The 15764-nt window shown below is 39.9% G+C and overlaps 1 protein-coding gene and 1 pseudogene across 1 annotated transcript in view; one reads left to right on the top strand and one right to left on the bottom strand.

Moving 5' to 3' along the window:
• Window positions 1–15764, top strand: part of NEK11 (NIMA related kinase 11) — a 265196-nt gene that overhangs the window by 40135 nt on the left and 209297 nt on the right. The gene's annotated exons all lie outside the window — the stretch shown is intronic.
• LOC129645192 (uncharacterized) lies at window positions 3639–3757 on the bottom strand (annotated as a pseudogene).

The raw sequence follows: 15764 nt of genomic DNA, 5'->3' as shown, positions 1-15764 counted from the left end.
GTTGTTGTGGCAATAGAAAATGAGATTGCTTCTTTAATTTCTCTTTCTGATTTTTCATTGTTAGTGTATAGGAATGCAAGTTATTTCTATGTATTGGTTTTGTATCCTGCAACTTTACTGAATTCATTGATTAGCTCTAGTAATTTTCTGATCATATCTTTAGGGTTTTCTATGTATAGTATCATGTCATCTGCAAGGAGTGAGAGTTTTACATCTTCTTTTCTGATCTGAATTTCTTTTATTTCTTTTTATTCTCTGATTGCCATGGCTAGGACTTCAAAAACTATGTTGAATAATAGTGGTAAGAGTGGGCACCCTTGTCTTGTTCCTGATCTTAGAGGAAATGCTTTCAGTTTTTCACCATTGAGAATAATGTTTGTCGTGGGTTTATCATATATGGCCTTTATCATGTTGGTGTATGTTCCTTCTGTGCCCATTTTTTGAAAAGTTTTTATCGTAAATGGGTGCTGAATTTTGTTGAAAGCTTTTTCTGCATCTATTGAGATGATCATATGGTTTTTATTTTTCAGTTTGTTAATATGGTGTATCACATTGATTGATTTGCATATATTGAAGAACCCTTGCATCCCTGGGATAAACCCAACTTGATCATGGTGTCTCATCTTTTTAACATGTTGTTGGATACTGTTTTCTAGAATTCTGTTGAGGATTTTTGCATCTATGTTCATCAGTGATATTGGCCTGTAATTTTCTTTTTGTGTGTGATGTCTTTATCTTGTTTTGGTATCAGGGTGATGGTGACCTCATAGAATGAGTTTGGAATTTGGAAGTTTTCCTTCCTTTGGAATTTTTTGGAGAAAAGAGACACGGGTTTGATCCCTGGGTCAGGAAAACCTCCTGGAGGAAGGCATAGCAACTCACTGCAATATATTTGCCTGGAGGATCCCATGGACAGAGGAACCTGGGAGGCTATGATCTGTTGGGTCACAGAGTCAGACACGACTGAAGTGACTTAGCAAGAAGGATAGGCATTAGTACTATTATTATGTTACTGTCAATTACCCCTTTTATGTCAGTTAGTGTTTGCCTTATGTATTGAGGTGCTCCTATATTGGGTGTGTAAATATTTACAATTGTTATATCTTCTTCTTGGATTGATCCCTTGATCATTATATAGTTTTTTTCCTTATCTCTTGTAATATTCTTTAAGATCTATTTTTTCTGATGTGTGCATTGCTACCTGACTTTCTTTTGATTTCCATTTGCATGGAATATATCTTTCCATCCTCTCACTTTCAGTCTGTATGAGTCCCTAGGTCTGAAGTGGGTCTCTTGTAGAGAGCATATATATGGGTCCTGTTTTTGTATCTATTCAGTCAGTCTGTGTCTTTTGATTGGAGTGTTTAATCCATTTACATTTAGGGTAATTATTGATATGTGTGGTCCTATTGGAATTTTCTAAATTGCTTTAGGTTTGTTTTTTTAGGTCTTTTCCTTCTCTTGTGTTTCCTAACTATAGAAGTCCCTTTAACATTTGTTGTAAAGCTGGCTTTGTGGTCCTAAATTCTCTTAACTTTTGCTTGTCGTAAAGCTTTTGATTTCTCCATCAATTTTGAATGAGACCCTTGCCAGGTAATCTTGGTTGTAGATTTTCCCCTTTTACTACTTTAAATATATCCTGCCATTCTCTTCTGGCCTGCAGAGTTTCTTGTGAAAGATCAGTTGTTAATTGTATGGGGTTTCTTTTCCCTTGCTGCTTTTATTTTTCTTTCTTTGTGTATAATATTTGTTAGGTTGATTAGTATGTATCTTGAAGCATTTCTCTTTGGGTTTATCCTTTATGGGACTCTCTGTGCTTCTTAGACTTGATTATTTCCTTTCCCATGTTAAGGTAGTTTTCAACTGTAATCTCTTCAAAAATTTTCTGACCCTTTCTTTTTCTCTTCTGCTTCTGGGACCCCTATAATTTGAATATTGGTGTATTTCATATTGTCCCAGAGGTCTCTGAGAGTATCCTCAATTCTTTTCATTCTTTTTCCTTTTTTCTGCTCTTCAACAGTTATTTCCAGCATTCTTTTTTGTTCCAGCTCACTTATTTGTTCTTCTGTCTCAATTATTCTGCTATTGATTCCTTCTAGAGTATTTTTACTTTCAGTAATTGTGTTGTTCATTTCTGTTTATTTATTCTTTATTTCTTTTAGGTCCTTGTTAAATGTGTTAATTGATTCTTGCATCTTTTTCCATTCTATTTTCAAGGTTTTGGATAGTCTTTACTATTGTTACTTTGAATTGTTTTTCAAATAGTTTGCCCATTTCCTTTTTATTTGTTTGGTCTTGTGAGTTTTTACCTTGTTCCTTCATTTGCACCATATTTCTGTCTTTTCATTCTTCTTGTAACTTACTGTCTTTGAGGTCTCCTTTTCCCAAGCTTTAGGATTGTATTCCTTCTTCCTTTTGGTTCCTGCCCTCAGTGTGTGAGTTGGTCCAGTGGTTTATGTGGGGTTTGTGCTGGGAGTGACTTGTGTCTGTGTTCTGGTGGAGAAGGTGAATTTTTTCCCTCTGACGGGAAGGGCTGTGTGAGGTGGTATGTTTTATGATGTCTATGGGAAGTGGAAGTCTGTCTGCTGATGACTGGGTTTGTGTTTTTGTCTTGCTTGTTGTTTAGGTGAGGCGTCTTGCATTGAGTGCTGTGGCAGTTGTGTGATGCTCGGTGTTGGAACAGGTGGCGGGCTTTGTGGGAGTCCTCACTAGTTAATACTACCTGGGGTCACTTCTCTGACCGTCTAGTGACCAAAGGCTCAGGCCTGATCTCTGGCTGGGGAACCAAGATGCAACAAGCTGTCTGTTACGGCATCAAAGGGAATTAAAACAAAACCAATCAAGAAACAACAACCAAACCCTAGACAAATGGTAAATGTAAAATCAGAGAAATAATAACAAAAACAAAGGAACACACACAGACACACACATACCCACAAACAAAACCAAAATAGTCCAAAGGAAAAAAAGTATAAGGGAGTGAACCAGCAAGCAAAGGAAACCAAAAATGATAATGACTAATTAAATACAAAACTAACTAAAGCACAAATCAGAAAACAAGATCAAAGCAGAATGCCAACTGGGGATTAAAGGAAAGAAAACAAAACAAACTAACAAGCATGGTGAGATAAAGAAAGAAAGGAAGAAAAGAAAAAAAATAAAGGAAAAGTTAAATAGAAGTATGTAAAAAGGATTATATATATTAAAGAATAACTGCAACAGGAAAAGAACAATAAGAAAAACAAAAAACTTAAAATAAGAAAAAACCCTCAGAGAATCACAAAAAGCCACCATAGAGGTAGAAGTATATAAAGGAAATAGAAAGTGGGATTAAAGCTTTGAATTCATAGTAATAATAATAATAAAATCAACAACCATAGCAACAGAGAAAAAAAAAGAAAGAAAAAATCCAGAGCAATATAAGAATATTAATAAATGTTTTTCTCAGATCTCAGCCATCAGCATCCTTTCCTTCCCTGTGCACAGCACCATTTGAGAAGCACTGAGGCTTCCTCAGATATCATGCTTTATGAGTCTAAGGGTTCTTCTTTCTTTCACTATATGAACATGAAAACACTTGGATTGATCCTTGAATAATTCCATACTCTTTATTTTATTTTATTTATTTATTTTTTTGAAGCCTCCAGCACCCGGTAGTCCCAGGTGGTGTCCCATCCAAGTATTAACCAGGCCCGACCCTGCTTAGCTTCCAAGATCAGACGAGATCGGGCGCCTTCAGGCTGATACGGGCGGAGACTCCATACTCTTTAGAAACAGTGCTGGTGGAAAACCATGCTTAATACTCTTTCAGTGTCCTTTGTTCAACATGGTAGCCTGAGAAGTGGGCCTCCCTGCTGGGCTCCTGCAGACTCCTTGGGCAGATGGGAAAGCTTGGCATAGCAACCCTGTGAGGTGCAGCAGACATGTGTTTCCAGAGCATGTGTTTCAGCCAGGCTCCCCTCAGCCTCCTCACTCTGGATAACGAAGCCTTGTGTTGATCAGGGGTGGGCCAGCCCCAATTCCTCTGTCCCTTCCTCTCCTTACACAGCCCATTGTGACTTTTTTGTGTGTTACAGATTGATGACTAAACCCATAAGCTGTCATTCAGGGAAACTGGCTCCTTCCTAGTAGCAGATTCTTATTGGAGCTTAGTCAGTAGATTAAGCCCTAGCTTTCTTGGTTATAAAAACAGATTTTTTTTTCAGCATCGGCAAAACTCATCAAAAAAGTAAGACCCAAAAACCCAGTTGCTTAAATCCTCTAATGGGAGTATGCTAATCCAGAGCTTTGTTTCCCTTCCTTTCTCTCTCAGAATTAAATGCAGTAACATTTGACTCTCTCTTTGACTAGTGCTATAGTCAAAGAGTCTTAGCTTAAATCTCTATAAGTACTATGATGATGAAATAGAGAATCAAATGTGTTTTACACAGTTGAGCTTTTTAAAAATACAAACTTTTCCCCATTTGGCTGTCTTCATGTTACCCTGAGGCCAGCCAGCGCCTGCTACAAATATAATCAGATGACTTTATTTCACTGAAACCCTAGTTTTTTTTTCTTTTTTTGGTATTATTTTTGGAGCACCAACTTTATTCTTGCTTGGGTCCTAATTTAATTTTACTTTAGGGTTTATCTTTTGTTGGCTTTACCTAGTCCGGGAAATGGAGCTAATCAGTTTTTGTTGCTTCTTAAAAGTCAATTTGTTATGTCTTGATTTCATGGTAGGCTTTGCATCACATCTGATTATCTCATTGAAATCTGCAGTTCTAGGATATTTGTAATATTCAAAATAAAATCTGGCATGAATTATGCATTAGAATTTTGCATTTTGAATATTAACCTAACAGTAATTGTAAATTTGGAGCATAGAACAGTCGTAACAAGAGCTAACGTGATTATCTGTGGTAAATTATTCTTTCACGTCCTACTGACATTGTCATCCTTAATTTCGTTGCTGACTAAACAGGATCTTTGTTTGCTCTAAAATCAGTACCTTTCAACGTGTGATAGAGCAAATGAGTGATTTGTTGCATTGAATCTTATGTTCAGTTCAGTTCAGTTCAGTCGTTCAGTCATGTCTGACTCTTTGAGACCCCATGGACTGCAGCACACCAGGCCTCTCTGTCCATTACCAACTCCCGGAGTTCACTCAAACTCATGTCCATTGAGTCAGTGATGCCATCCAACCATCTCATCCTCTGTCGTCCCCTTCTCCTCCCACCTTCAGTCTTTCCCAGCATCAGTCAGTCAGTTCAGTCGCTCAGTCATGTCCGACTCTTTGTGACCCCATGAATCGTAGCACGCCAGGCCTCCCTGTCCATCACCAACTCCTGGAGTTCACTCAAACTCATGTCCACTGAGTCAGTGATGCCATCCATCCATCTCATCCTCTGTCATCCCCTTCTCCTCCTGCCCCCAATCCCTCCCAGCATCAGGGTCTTTTTCAATGAGTCAACTCTTCACACGAGGTGGCCAAAGTATCAGAGCTTCAGCTTCAGCATCAGTCCTTCCAATGAATATTCAGGACTGATTTCCTTTAGGATTGACTGGTTGGATCTCCTTGCAGTCCAAGGGACTCTCAAGAGTCTGCTCCAACACCACAGTTCAAAAGCATCCATTCTTTGGCGCTCAGCCTTGTTCACAGTCCAACTCTCACATCCATACATGACCACAGGAAAAACCATAGCTTTGACTAGATGGACCTTTGTTGGCAAAGAAATGTCTCTGCTTTTTAATATGCTGTCCAAGTTGGTCATAACTTTTCTTCCAAGGAGCAAGTGTCTTTTAATTTCATGGCTGCAGTCACAATCTGCAGTGATTTTGGAGCCCCCCAAAATAAAGTCTCTTACTGTTTTCATTATTTCCCCATCTATTTGCCATGAAATGATGGGACCAGATGCCATGATCTTAGTTTTCTGAATGCTGAGTTTTAAGCCAACTTTTTCACTCTTCTCTTTCACTGTCAGCGAGAGGCTCTTTAGTTCTTCTTCGCTTTCTGCTGTAAGTGTGGTGTCATCTGCATATCTGAGGTTATTGGTATTTCTCCTGGCAATCTTGATTCCAGCTTGTGCTTCATCCAGCCTGGCATTTCTCATGATGTACTCTGCATGTAAGTTAGATAAGCAGGGTAACAATATCCAGCCTTGATGTACTCCTTTCCTGATTTGGAACCAGTCCGTTGTTCCATGTCCAGTTCTAACTATTGCTTCTTGACCTGCATACGGATTTCTCAGTAGGCAGGTCAGGTGGTCTGGTATTCTCATCTCTTGAAGAATTTTCCACAATTTGTTGTGATCCACACAGATAAGAATTTATTAGTTACACTAGTTACTTCTAAACTTTCATCATGGCCTGAATGGACCAGCAAACATCTTAAGCAGTAGTTGGGTGAAATGTCTCTGAATCTTATGTTATTGATATTTATTTTTATTCTCAAGGCATGTTACTGCATTGTTGAACAGTTTGAATCAAATGAGTTTTACACAATTGAGCCTTTTAAAAACTGGCCCTCACACACACAGTGTCACACTTACAGGTTTGTTGTACCCAGGACAACCTCAGAAATGTAATTTTACCACTTTGCTAGGAAAGGTAATTCCTGGAGAACATTGTCTTCCTTTTGTGTGATTTTATCACAAGCTTTCAACTCTGGGGCTCTGGAACTGACAAAATTGTTGACTCTTGGTTAGATTTTCCATAGGACTCAAATGAAAATTAATGAAAACAGACCTAGTTTTGGCAGTGCCTCATCAGGAGCAAGACTGTTCCTCTAGTCATTTTGTTTCCTCTTCTTTGTTGTTAAGGAGCAGGTAAGTAGAACAGATGACAGGAGTTTTTGTTCTTTGGTAAATGGTTTGAAAAATGAGAAAGTTTGGGGCTGTCTTAGCACTGTAGATTCTATACACAAACGAGAGAGGGTAAACTGTTAAACTTGGAGATGAATGTCTGTTCTTCAGAGGTGTGCTCCCTTTCCTCCTCCAAGAGGTGAATGTCAGCTCTGCTGTAACTTCTCTATGACCTTGGATGCATTACTCAATCTTGGATACTATAAAGAAATGAAAATCAAAACTACAATGAAGTATCACCTGAATACCAGTCAGAATGGTCATCATCACACGATTTACGAATAATAAACACTGGAGAGGGTGTGGCAAAAAAGGAACCCTCCTTCACTGTTTGAGGGAATGTAAATTGATACAGCCACTAGGAAGACTAGTACAGAGGTTCCTTAAAGAACTAAATATAGAACTACCATGTGATCTGATACTCTTACTCCTGGTCATATATCTGGAGCAAAACATAATTCAAAACATGCACCCTAGTGTTCATTGCACCACTATTTACAATAGCCAAGTCATGGAAATCACCTAAATGTCCATCAACAGATGAATGGATAAAAAAGATGTGGGGTATATATATAATGGAATATTACATAGCCATAGAAAGAATGAAATAATGCTATTTACAGCAACATGGGTGGACCTAGAGATTGTTATGTGGAATGAAGAGAGTCAAACAAAGACATAATATGATATTGTTAATATTTGAAATCTAAAGAAAAATGGTACAAATGTACTTATCTACAAAAGAAATAGAATTACAGATGTAGAAAACAAACTTCTGATTATCAGGGAGTAAGGCTGCAAGGAAGGATAAATTGGGAGATTGGGACTGACATATACACACTGCTATATATAAAACAGATAATCAATAACGAACTGCTGTATAGCATAGGGAACTCTACTCAATACTTTGTAATGACCTGTATGGGAAAAGAATCTAAAAAAGAGTGGATATATGTATGTGTATAACTAAATCACTTTACTGTACAATAGTAAATAACACAACATTGTAAATCAACCATACTCCAATAAACTAAAAAAAACAAACTGACAGTCAAAACAAAGCATTCAATCCTTAGAACTTCAATAGGTTTAGCTTCTCTGATGGATCTACTTGAGGGTCTTACTGGCTGTAATGTTCTATAAATACATAAAATTCATTCCATGATTGGGAAAGAGGTTGAGTGAGGGAATAGGATTAGAAACTGGGCAGTTTGGTGCTTCTCCTGGGCCAAGTCATCCGGTGGGAGGTGTCTCTGAGATGTTATGAAACATCTGAGCAGAACCATTTTTAGGCTGAAATATCTCTTTGCCACTTCTCTCTGTCTATGCAAATGTTACTATCACCTCCCATGTGTAAGTCACTTCCAGATGAGGGCCATTCCAGCAGTGATGTTAGGAAGCACGTTTTTAGAAACTTTCATTTTCTGATGGATGCCCAACATGCAAGTTTTTATGCTTCCATAAGGGGAAAAACCATGAATAGGAATTGTATCTCCCACCATCTATGCAACAGTGCTTAGTGTGGCGTTAATTTAGATCGTGTACGAGTCAATGAACATGGATGGAGCATCCACCAAGTGCTAAGACTTGTGCTAGACACCGAGGCTATAGAAAGGAGCAAAATGTAAATGTTCTCAGTCTGGAGTTGGAGACCAAGAAATAAATATAAAAATACATGGTTGTCAGAGTCATAGTCACTATGGTGGAGGCAATGAATGAGCTGAATTTTGAAGCATGGGGTGTGCATAAGCTTGGTTCCATTCAGAGACATCAGGTCTCTGATGTGCCAGGTGCTGGGAATCCCACGGAATGGACTCGGAGCTGACTTTGGGTGCCTGCAGGCCCGTATGGGAGCTCATATGTGACTAGACGTTGTCCCAGGACCTAGCCCTGAGGGGTCAAGAGAGATTTCTCTTGTGTGGATGCTTCTCATAATGCCACCACATGAATAAAAATCACCTGCACTTCTTGAAACTTTGTCCTACCTTCTTCTAAAAATTATAATGATCAGCCTGTGCCTTTAACACCTAATGATATCATCCATAATTTCTTAAGTTTGAGGCTTCAGACTATGAAAAACAAAATAATTCCTTACATTAGCAACTTTTTCTATCTCCAGAGAATTATAGAAAAATGATATATATTTTTATTTATTAAAATATGTTTTCTTAATTTGTGGATGGGAGCAGGAGTGGAAAGAGACCAGATATTTTAGAAATTGTATTTTTTTTCCCTTGGTTATTTTCATCTCATTTTTTTTATTTGTATATTTTGTCTCATTTTAATTTTTTGATTGCTGGACTATCCATGCCCTTTACTTCACTCTTTTCCTCATTGTTCTTTATTTTAGAAACTTCCTATTTGCTATCACAACTCCAACATCTCTACCCAAGGGAAGGAAAGAAACAGTTGTGGAATTTTAATTTTTCTGAATCCTGATACATTTTGATAACTGCTAAGATTTTGACATATGAGAATTTTGAATCAGTGAATAAAATTGTTTTCAAATTATTTAAAGAAATCCCATGTTATCTTAGTTTCCAGATTCACGAACAACAGATAATTTCTAGTCCTTTATTCAAGTTCTTTTTTCTCACAATAGATCCATTTTTGTATAGTTCATTGTAGTTTACTTTGTCATGATTTTTTTTTGAAGATTTGTACCAATGTCTAAAAAAAGAGCCAGGTTATCTTTTCTAGTTTAAAATAGGAGACTTAGCACTTTCTAAGGAAATAACACAGAGCCCCTGTTCTCAAGGGACTTCTCTCTGTTCTAATCTTTGTGTACAACACAGCTAAACCTAACCTCCGTCCTTTGAGTTTTCACAGCTTGAAGTCTGTATAGATGAGTGGAATGTTCACCACATTCTCCACTTCTGCTTCTAATCCCTTTTTAAAAAGTATCCTCTTTCTTCTTGTAGCAAAGTATTGATATGAGGCCATCTTTGGCCACCAGGATGGCTTAAAAATAAGAAAGACATATCTCCCTAGCAGGAAGTCCAGAGGGAGAGTAGATACTGGTGATGAAGTCAGCAGGGGTGTTGGTGCCTCCCCATCACCCAGCCTGCTATCTCAGGGCAGTTCCTCCAGGATGCCAGCTGGCTGCCACAGCTGAAGGACTCACAGGCAAATGACAGCAGTGCAGAGAAGGAAGAAATGAGACTTTCTTCCCATGCTTCTCTTTTTTTTATCAGTGAGGAGCATCTGTCCCAGGAAACCATCCATGAGACCTCTCCCCATATGTCCCAGGTCAGAATTACACCACATGTCTAGACTGATCACTGGCAAGGGGTTACATGGTAGGCTTAGATCAGTTACAAATCACCCAGGGACGGGGAGAGAGCCACCGGAGTCTCTTCATTAAGCCACAATGTTTAATAACTTTGCTCAACTGTGTGAGCAGAAATAAGAATAAGTGAATAAGAAAGAACTGTCTGACCATTGTTGGGAGGTGTGTGGGAGAAGGAGAGGGTGGAAGAGTCCTCACTGGTTCTGAAGAGAATTAGAATTGGCTCTATTACATCCCCGGTGGTAAAGATAACTTTGCCAAGCTGTGGAAAGGAGCTCCAGGACATTGCTCATCATGAAGGGAACCCACTCATTTTTTGGCTGAAAGGAGAGGGAAGGGCTGTTTGTTCTCAGTAAACTCTCAGGATACAGTCCCAGCAGCTTTGGTGGAGACTGACTTAGACACAGGGAGGTGAGCTACCTGGCCATGAAGGTGCAGCTACACAGCCTCTCAACCCCCATCAATTCACACTCACTCACGGATTCATGGGCTCAGCCATGGACTCTCTGTCAAGCCGTTGGAGGGGGGGCTTTGCACAGCAGAGCAGATACTTTGTCTCTTCCCCGTGTGACTTCCAAGAAGCCCCCTGGGAAAAGGCTGGTTGGGGTCTGTCCAAAATCCAACTCTGTTCTTACATTGACACCAGAGGTTCCCTGTGGACAACCTCCACTGAGCACCAGTGCCATTTCCAGCCTTGAGATGTGTGTTCAAACCATTTCTGTTTTTTTGTTCAAGCCATTTCTGTTTTTTAAATTTGCACAGATAGGAAAAGTCATTGAATTCACATGATTATTAGATACTTTTTATTCAGGCAATATTTATCTTCAAAACTCCTACTTCTAAAGTTTCTGTTTACTCTTTTTTGTTCCTTAAAAAATAAAAGGCAACTTGAGTAACTTGTTAGGATTCCAGCATTGAGACACTGCATGGAACTTGTCACCACAAATGAAAATATAATCTACACAGGAGCCAGGAAGAGCATATTTGCCAAACAAAAATATCTGAAACACTTCTGCTCTTATTTGTTCTTCATATTTATCTGTATTATTATTATTAATTATTTTTTATTATCGTACATAATACGCCTATATGCTGCTAATGTGTTTATAAACTAAGTCTTGAAAAGCATTGTTGTTTAGTTGCTAAGTCATGTCTGACTCTTTGCAACCCCATGGACTGCAACATGCCAGGCTTCCCTGTCCGGGGAGTTTGTTCAAACTCATGTTCATTGAGTTGGTGATGCTATCCAAACCATTTCATTCTCTGTCATCCCCTTTTCCTCCTGCCCTCAATCTTTCCCAACTCCAGGGTCTTTTCCAATGAGTTGGCTCTTTGCATCAGGTGGCCAAAGTTTTGGAGCTTCAGCTTCATCATCAGGTCTTCCAACTAATATTTAGTGTTGATCTCCTTTAGGATTGACTGGTTTGATCTCCTTGCAGTCCAAAGGATTCTCAAGAGTCTAAAAAAAAAAAAAAAAAAAAAAGAGTCTTCTCGGCACTACAATTCAATAACATCAATTCTTCAGTGCTCAGCCTTCTTTATGGTCCAACTCACATCTATACATGACTATTGGAAAAGCATAGGAGATGGAATTTACCTATAGGTTCTAATTGATTTGTGCTTTCATTATTCAGTATAAGGGCTTCCTTGATAGTTCAGTTGGTAAAGAATCCCTGGTTCAATTCCTGGGTCAGGAAGATCCACTGGAGAAGGTATAGGCTACCCACTCCAGTATTCTGGACCAGAGAATTCCATGGACTGTATAGTCCATGGGGTCCAAAGAGTCGGGCTCGACTGAGTGACTTTCATTTTCTTTCACTTTATTCAGTGTTACCAACACTGTGTCTCATAATCATGCATGCGTGCTAAGTCACTTCAGTCATGTCTGACTCTTTGCAACCCCATGGACTGTAGCCCTTCAGGGTCCTCTGTCCATGGGATTCTCCAGGCAAGAATACTGGAGTGGGTTGCCATGCCCTCCTCCAGGGGACCTTCCTGACCCAGGATCGAACCCCATCTCTTATGCCTCCTGCATTGGCAGGCATGTTCTTTAACACTACTGCCACCTGGGAAACCCTCAGAATCACTGTATCCTAGCTCTCTTCAGGTGTATAGACAAAATAGAGCAGCATTTAAAGTGGGGGAAGTTTCCTTTATTCAGCCTTGTGGAAGATGTTGTTGGGGCCCCACCTATCCCCTGGCTGATTAGCATTTCCTGTACATGGACCCAACGTCCACCTGCCTCATGGGCAGCTCTGCCTGAGATATCCCTGGCTGTCAGGGCCTCTGTGCTCCAGCAGGGGAATTGATACTCATAGGAGCAGCCTGAGCCAGTAGATGAAGGGAGCTGGTCCCTGCCCTTGGACAGAGGAGCCCAGAGGTGTGTTCTATGCCTGCCCCCAGGGTTCTTCCACAGAATTAAGCCCCAGTCATCCACAGTGATAACTTGCTTGATAACAGGCCTTTGAATGGTTCCCCTCCCTTTACTTCACTTTCCTACCCCCTTGCCTGGATTGATTACCTGCTTCATGTCCTGTCTCAATGTTTGCTTCCTGGGGACACCAAACTAAGAGAGTTCTCTAGAACAGAGCATAGCTCAATACCCACGTTATCTTTTAAAATCTAGTTATATAAAGCTCAAATGCTTTTAGGGGGATAAAAATTTGGATAGATAAATGGCAGGAGGAAGGGAGGAAGGAGTAGTTTATGAATCTGCCAGTTTTTTAGCTCTTTTAAGAAACACCCCTTCCTGTAACGTTTTTATTCCACATTCCATAATGTATACTGTGGTTGTGTGTGTATATCTGTATGTGCATTACTCTAGAGAATGATATATAGCTGCTGACATTCTCAAGTAGTTTTCTTTTTTTGAAAAATCACATGCTTATTAACTCTCATAGTCTATTCACGTAATGCAAACATAGACCTCCCTCTGCAGACTATTGGTTTATAGAGGGCAAATAGTGTGTGTTAGTCGCTCAGTTGTGCCCGACTCTTTGCAACCCCGTGAACTGCAGCCCACCAGGCTCGTCTGTCCATGGGATTTTCCAGGCAAGGTTTGTAGAGGGCAAATAGTAAAGAATGGTGAATTCATGCTTATGCTACTTGGAATCCACCTGGGGAGAAGGCAATTCAGCTAACTACAAAGTAGTTTCTGTGTGCAAAAGTGAATGTCCTGGGGCTCCAGTCTAGATTTTGTCTTTTTTCTTTTCTCAAAGGAGGGTTAGAGGTCCTCACCCCAATCCCCGGCTCTATTATTGCATCTATCATGAAGTTGTTCAACTATTTTTACATTTGTTGGCATTCCCCGTGGTTCTGAGCTTTCTTGGAGGGCAGGAGTTTTGTCCTTTCCATCTTTGTATCTTTGTTTTAGCCTTTTCATCTTTGTGTCCCCAGGATATGGCATTGTGTTTGGCATATTGATAGCAGTCAATAAATGGTGAAATAACAGAAACATGGGACTTTTGATGTGAGGGTATTTGGCAGTGGCTGCCTGGTGCCTTGTGTGGACACTGAAGTCAAGCTCAGCAGAAGAACTTTGCTCCTTGGTGCTGGTGTCTGCTGCTTACCTGTCCCCGCACTGTATGCTCATGTCATTTGAGCCCCTTCTGTGTCCAAAACCTGCAACATGCCTGTGGTCAGGGGTGGGGAGGAAAAGACCAGATGAATCAGAGTTTTTGCCCTGAAACAACTGGAGTCAGGAATTTAATTGTTAAAGGCAAAAGCAGCTCATAGATTATAGCATATGATGATGATCTGTAAAATAATTTTATCCTTTTCTCTGACCATAGACATTAAAAATGTTTCTGAATTGCTGAAAGGAAAAACAACTGCAATGAAATAAAATTCTACCTGTAGTATAGTCTTCACTAACACCTACAATTTTTCTCAGCTACTTCTTTATGTATGTTTAGTTTCTGGCTTTTCCATTTTTTATTAATGTGCCATGTTTTTGAATAAATATCACTCTGCCATTTTCATGTCCTTTTAGATTTTAAAGGGGATTAAATAACTTTTAAAAGGATGTTTGTCCACTTTTATGATCCTTCTACCCATAAGTTCAGTTCAATTCAGTCGTTCAGTCGTGTCCGACTCTTTGTGACCCCATGAATCGCAGCATGCCAGGCCTCCCTGTCCATCACCAATTCCCGGAGTTCACTCAGACTCACGTCCATCGAGTCAGTGATGCCATCCAGCCATCTCATCCTCTGTCGTCCCCTTCTCCTCCTGCCCCCAGTTCCTCCCAGCATCAGAGTCTTTTCCAATGGGTCAACTCTTCACATGAGTTGGCCAAAGTACTGGAGTTTCAGCTTCAGCATCATTCCTTCCAAAGAAATCCCAGGGCTGATCTCCTTCAGAATGGACTGGTTGGATCTCCTTGCAGTACAAGGGACTCTCAAGAGTCTTCTCCAACACCACAGTTCAAAAGCATCAATTCTTCGGTGCTCAGCTTTCTTCACAGTCCAACTCTCACATCCGTACATGACCACTGGAAAAACTATAGCCTTGACTAGACGAACCTTTGTTGGGAAAGTAATGTCTCTGCTTTTCAATATGCTATCTAGCTTGGTCATAACTTTTCTTCCAAGGAGTAAGTGTCTTTTAATTTCATGGCTGCAATCACCATCTGCAGTAATTTAGGAGCCCCCAAAATAAAGTCTGACACTGTTTCCACTGTTTCCCATCTATTTCCCATGAAGTGATGGGACCAGATGCCACTCCTCTTTCACCTTCATCAACAGGCTTTTTAGTTCCTCTTCACTTTCTGCCATAAGGGTGGTGTCATCTGCATATCTGAGGTTATTGATATTTCTCCCGGCAATCTTGATTCCAGCTTGTGTTTCTTCCAGTCCAGCATTTCTCATGATGTACTCTGCACAGAAGTTAAATAAGCAGGGTGACAATATACAGCCCTGACGTACTCCTTTTCCTATTTGGAACCAATCTGTTGTTCCATGTCCAGTTCTAACTGTTGCTTCCTGACCTGTATACAGATTTCTCAAGAGGTAGGTCAGGTGGTCTGGTATTCCCATCTATTTGAGAATTTCCCACAGTTTATTGTGATCCACACAGTCAAAGGCTTTGGCATAGTCAACAAAGCAGAAATAGATGTTTCTCTGGAACTCTCTTGCTTTATCCATGATCCAGCAGATGTTGGCAATTTGGTTTCTGGTTCCTCTGCCTTTTCTAAAACCAGCTTGAACATCTGGAAGTTCATGGTTCATGTATTGCTGAAGCCTGGCTTGGAGAATTTTGAGCATTACTTTACTAGTGTGTGAGATGAGTGCAATTGTGTGGTAGTTTGATCATTCTTTGGCATTGCCTTTCTTTGGGATTGGAATGAAAGCTGACCTTTTCCAGTCCTGTGGCCACTGCTGAGTTTTCCAAATTTGCTGAGTTTTCCAAATTTCCTTCTACCCATAAATGTCCCTAAATCCCTCAGAAGATCCTAAGTTTTAAGACACAAAGGAACAAAAATTAACCTAAATGTATCAAAGTTTTGGAGGTTCAGTTTTAATGATCTCAAAGTAAGAGCTAGTATGGGACTAGCTCACGGTGCTTCTGCGACACATAATCACGTGGGTCAGGACTCCAGATGCAGATATGAGCAGTCACCTGCTACACAGTGGAGG

This window comes from Bubalus kerabau, chromosome 2, assembly GCF_029407905.1.
Source record: "Bubalus kerabau isolate K-KA32 ecotype Philippines breed swamp buffalo chromosome 2, PCC_UOA_SB_1v2, whole genome shotgun sequence".
Taxonomy (NCBI): Eukaryota; Metazoa; Chordata; class Mammalia; order Artiodactyla; family Bovidae; genus Bubalus; species Bubalus kerabau.
The sequence above is the reverse complement of the archived record's forward strand: the minus strand, read 5'-3'. Positions and strand labels throughout refer to the sequence as shown.